Source organism: Geospiza fortis, unplaced genomic scaffold (assembly GCF_000277835.1).
Source record: "Geospiza fortis unplaced genomic scaffold, GeoFor_1.0 scaffold54, whole genome shotgun sequence".
NCBI classification, from domain to species: domain Eukaryota; kingdom Metazoa; phylum Chordata; class Aves; order Passeriformes; family Thraupidae; genus Geospiza; species Geospiza fortis.
This window is the reverse complement of record NW_005054301.1, coordinates 14,744,669-14,750,668: the sequence shown is the minus strand read 5'-3', so window position 1 is coordinate 14,750,668 and position 6,000 is coordinate 14,744,669.

Here is a 6,000-nt window from a genome sequence, read left to right as displayed (position 1 = left end):
AAGGCAACAGGTTTTTTTATCCTGAAGTTCTGAATTGTAATGGAAGTGAGGGAGGGGAGAACTTGAAAGAAAAACCCAGGTTGAAAGAGGGCCTGTCCTTCCACTGGCTGAAGCAGAGCATGCTCTCACCAGGTAACCCTTGGCACGAGCATGGCTGTGACTTTTTCCCTCCTTTTTCAAGCAAACACATTTTCACCACAATCTCCTAGCAATCTCTCTAATCGCTTCCAGATCAAAAATGTAACAAATGTGCTTATTTTTCTGCCATGGGCTTCTGCTGCTCAGGCAATGCAGTGTTGTCTCAGTACCTCAGAAAACCAAGGCTAACAGGGTTTTTTGTGTGTGTACACTATGTGCATATGGAGTTCTCTCTGATAAGGGTCTGAAACCACTGCAACACAAATTACTTATATCAGCATATTGGAAAGTGATAGCATCACCCAGACATATTTATCTCTAACGCAACATGCCAGATGGGTGCCTACAGTGACTTTCAGAGCTTTGCCAGTAATATCTGCTATCTAGACACAAGAGTAAACTGTGCACCTTATTTACTTAATATAAATTCTACCTTTTGTTCTGATCTGTCCACATCTTCATGTTGAAATAGTAGCCAGGCAGTGGTATTTAGAAGTTATATATGTCTATGGTTCAGTTTTCATGCAGACAGAATATTAATATAAATTTCAGTGAGAAGAGGGAGGTTTAATTTTGAGTGGTAATTTTATAATCAGATAAAATATTCAAAATGCTAAACTATATAACTATTTTTACAGGCAGCTCATCAGAACTGACTGAGAAAAGGTGACAACATAAAATTTTAAATCACATAAACTTACAACAGGGTTTTTCAAAGTAGTTCTAAATAAAGCATTCTGGCTTCACTTTTTCTTCACTAATGTCCTGTTCCTGTGAATGCAGTTTGCTTTGCATGCTTTGTTCTCTTTTCCTACAGCAACACCTACTGTTAAAAATACAACTGGAATTTTCAGTTACAAGTCCATGAGGTTATTTTTAAGTAACCACTAGCAGTTCAAACTTTTGAAGTGATCCTAATCCTGTTATACAATGTGTTTTGTTTCCCCAACAATTTTTTAGGAAGCAATCTCCTATCTAAACTTCTCTCTGAGTGCAAAAGACACGAATTAGAGATTTTTAAGACAATCCTGAACCTGATTGAAATATCTGAACTGACATTCCACCCTGCAGTAGGTCAGTGACAAAACTCAAGATGTGGACTAACAGTTTTTAAATCCAGCACCCAACCTGGCTTAAAATCAAAATATTAAAATGAAGAACAGATATTCAAAGACGGTAATTTTAATAAAAAATAAAGCTATATTATAAAATTTGATCTGGTGTTAATTTAGGATTTCAGTTTCAGGGAAGTTTGATCCCAGGTTTTGGATGCAATTCTGTCCTTAATTTCACCTAAGCTGTGAGGAAAAATTTATTTTTATAATCTAGGGTTCATGCTTTGAAGAAGAATTATATGGAACAGAAAATAGAGGCCTACAGAAAGCCCAAGTACAGTGTCCACTTTTGTAAAAAGTTAAGTGAATATTTAAAATAGAATAACAAAAAACATATACTTGGTGGCTATTAGGAGATTGTTTTGACAGAAGGTTGGTTCACAGCTTCTATTCCCAGATTTATAGAAACTGACAGCAGAGCTAGCACTATTTCTTGTTTTGAGAAAATGTATTGTATGTTTCTCTGTGACTAAGGTCACTGTGTGTCATCATGTTCCCTAGAGCATGCTGTGAGCAAAGTTCAGCTCCAAGAAGCCATTTAGCAGACTGTTTTTCTGAAGTCATGTTCTATGTCTGTCTTTTATACCTAGAAGAATTTACAAGTTTATATACAAAAACACTCTGTGACTATGTCATACTTTGTCTGAATTTGAATTACTCATTTATTCAAAAGATAAGCTGTTTAAATGAAACCCATCATTTGATTTGAGCCAGCTGAAAAAACATAGCATCTTCTATTCTCAGAAGTTCCTACAATGGATTTTTGCTAACCGTTAAAGATTAAAAAATCTTTTAAAATCTCACAAATACTTCAGAAAAGAAAAGCATTTTTCATTGCCCTCCTCAGTGTTCCCTGATCCTTTGCATTTGAACCTATATTTCTTTATGCATTGGCCTGACAGGTCATGAAGATGTGAATTTCCAGAGACACAGTGAGAAAGACTTAATAACAGGATCAGTGAATAGATGGCAGCCCAGTAACACCACTGGCTGTCTGGGTCAGCCAACAGCTCTCAACACTTACTGTTAACTTTCCCTTGTCTGAACTGTCATAGATGCATTGATCTGCATATCCAAGCAATCTGTGTTCACCCATTTAGTCATGAGAGAAAAGGGTATGTATTACATACATTGGAACAGGTTGCCCAGGGAAGCTGTGGATGCCCTGTCACTGGAAATGTTCAAGGCCAGGTTGGATGGGGCTTTGAGCAATGTGGCCTAGTGGAAGACGTCCCTGGCCATGGAAAGTGGGATCTTTAAAGGTCTCTTCCAATCCAAATCTTTATATGATTCTGCAATTTTTGTAGACTTATGATGACAGTCCTTAGCAATCCCATCTAATAATAATGTAGTCACTCCTCAAAACCTGGCTTTTTTCACATTCATGTAGCAAAATACTCATGGCTCAAACTGGAAAAACCCCTAAACTTTCAAGTTCCCTACAGTGAAATGCAAGAAATACACATCACAAGGCTGTACAGAGGCTGCTTTTCTCTATGAAAAGCAATTCACTATGGATGAAGCAATTTCCTTGTTCATATTGCCATATCAAACCAGACTCAACTAAAATATAGAAGATACATAGAAGCTGAACTGCATGCCATACCTTACCCTAACCATTTACATTGTTTTCCTTTGTATAGGAAACTTCAAAAATATTTTTATATAAGAAATTGTCACAGGCCTGGTTAATGATCTGTATATCCTTTGAAGCCAACTCAAACTATCCCTTCTCAGCAGGAGAATTTGTGCATATAAAGAGGAATTTTCATGTCTATGAAGTAGTTTAGGCTTATTCCATAGGGAATGCAAATTTCATAAGATTTTATCTACGGACAGTGTGCAATATTCACCACGATTTTACTGCAGCATAATAATGATTAATCGTGTCACAAGACTGGGTCTGGCACAGATCACGGTGTGCTGTGAGCTTACGACTTATGGAGTAACTTCTTTAACTCAGCTGCTAAAAGTGGAGTTAGAACTTGAAAGAAAACCTGCTGCAGTCCATGTGAAAATTTCCACTGACTTCAATATGCTTTAGTATAAGCCTTTTCGGCTGAGCGTCTCCAGTGGAGTTCAACTGATGAAAGCATTTGTATGTGGATGTGATTTGCTATGTAAACATATGATGGAATATGCTTTCTGTGGATTCTTTGGCTGGTAACAAAGAATCTAGTAAACATTCACCCCCTTCAGACTGCAGTTTCAGCAACTGAAAGTTTTGTTTTTTCTGAGAACCGTGTGAACAGAAGCTAAAGTTCATAATAGCTCTCTAAACACTACTGTCTGGTTTCTGTTAACATTTGCATTACCACGGTTTCTCAGATAGTTTCACAACAATGCTAAATTCCCAAGGATGCATTAGGAAAAGATATGAGTTCCCAGTGAGTGGGGTTTTTTACTACACAGCTCAAGTGTCACACTAGAGATAGATTTTTACTTAGACACTCACCTAGGAAGAGCAGAATCACTGAGGAAGCCAAGTCTGGCCAATAATCAGCATGCAATAAAATTGCAGGAGGATCAAAGGCTGAATGCCTACCCATTGTTGTCAAGAAATGGTCTTGAGATAGTGGTGCATGGCTTATCAGAAGGGAATGTTATGAGAACTCTTTGTGTACTTGAGTTTCCACAGATGCACACAGATGAATCTATTTACTTGGTATGACTGAACCTTGGTAGACGTAACTAAACTATCTAGTGTGACCAAGAATCTTAATTTTTAAATGTTATACATATAAAATATTTTTAATGCTTTTAGTTAGAATAAAAACTTTCATTATTTTCAGCCAGTCATTTCAAAAGAACTATTACAGCTAGTATAAAAGAATTTCTCTTGCATTTTGACCAAAATTATCTAGTAAAGCTTATTTTCACTCAATGAAGATATACACAAGCAACTGGAGTAGCATTAAGTTTTATCTGATGGAAAACTTGGAACTGACTTTTCTCTGTTTCAGGTAGACATAGTAGAGAGGCATTTCTAACAATGATAATTCCACTGATTTTGTGGATGCACTGCCTTGGCATGAGTGAATTTACATGGAGAAAAATGATCCCATTTATAAATCAAGCTGCAAGATGCAACTTGGAAAAGGTTAAATACCTCTTCCATGCACACCTATACAAAACCAATAAAACTGAGAAAGCTATCTATAGGGAATGAGTCTCTCCCTGTGGTGGATAAAAGCTTCTCATAATTTTGACATTGCTTTCAGCTTAAATTGCATTCTAAATATAATATATTCTAATAGATATAGGTGCAACTGATAACATTTCACAAACCTGTTTTTCAATGGCACTGACAAGGTCTTCAGTTGAAAGAAAATTCTCCTTTTGTGTACAACAGCAGACTGCAGTTCCAATATCTTTCTTCCCCAGCATGCACAGAATTGATTTCAGCATCTGACAGAAGCTTTAGGAATGATCTCTGAAAGAACTAAAAAGCAGAATCTATGAAGTAAATGTAAATGAACCACAGATCACAAGTAATGTTGTCCCAAAGGAAAGAAGAATCTCCAAAAACTTCCAGGGACATACCTGCTTCACAGATGAGACCAATGTTCTGTACTGCAGTAAGATGCAAAGTGCACATGCTTTCAGGTGCTATATAAAAGATATGTGTTACATGACTGCTTTAAGTATAATAATCTTGTGGTCCCAGAACTAACTGCTCTGTCATATTCTACTTGTATAGACATTGTTAAAAGTCTTAGTGAGGCTGCAGATTCACCAAGAGAGGACCTAAACCTTGTAATGGACTTTGAGATCTACTATAAGGAGAGATGGTAAATTTGTTTCTAGTACTTACACAGATATAAAGACAAAAATACACATTTGTGCATGTACACAAGCACACACATATAAAAAAATTTGCAAAAGGCTAGTCCCTGTCCGTAGGCAACCATGTGGCCAACTGACAAGTACACAAAGGTTAGGAAAAGAATATAAATACTTTCTCATATAGTTTGTCAGACAGAAATATTCTCACTTACTTGAAGCCTTTTCTGTAAAGTTAATTATTTATTATTTGTCAAAAAATCATAAATTGATCCTCATGCTTTCACTGCCAGGAATATTTAAAGAAAGCTTTAAGGGCAGTTCAGAGTCTAGGAAGCGAAAACTTCTGCTGCCCAAAAGAGGCATAAAAATGCCAGTTTCAAAAAATAGGCTCTGCTAAAGTGATCAGACTACAGACTGAAAAATCTAGTTCAGAAGTTAAAAATGTAATACCAAACCAGGCAGTACAGACTAGATAGAACCTTTTCAGCACCAGACAAAGAGGACAAATTGGCTCAGCAACTGTCTTGAAGGAAATACTTTACTGGTCTGTAGTATCTCTGAGCTAAAGCACAAATGTTGGAAAGTGACAGAAGCTTCAGCTGCCTTCCAAAAGGTGTGTTCAGAAGGCCTTATGTCCCACAAAATCCCCACACAGGGCGCTGCCAGAGCTATTTTTAGTTTTGCCTTCTTTTGTGTCTTTCTACTTTAGCAGTTCAAATCTCTGATTTTGTTTCTTCCAAACTATGGCTAAGTTCACTTCCAACCCAGGATATTCTTAAAGTCTCGTTTTTTCAAAGAATATGTTTTTTAAATGTCAGTATTTAAGAAATATAATACAGTTATAAATTTCCTGTATTTTCTTTTAGAATAAGCATAGTTTCTCACATATTTCTTTCAAAACATTCTTCGCCAAAACAGTGACCTTGAGGGTATGAGTCTCATCTATTCATGGAAATGTTTT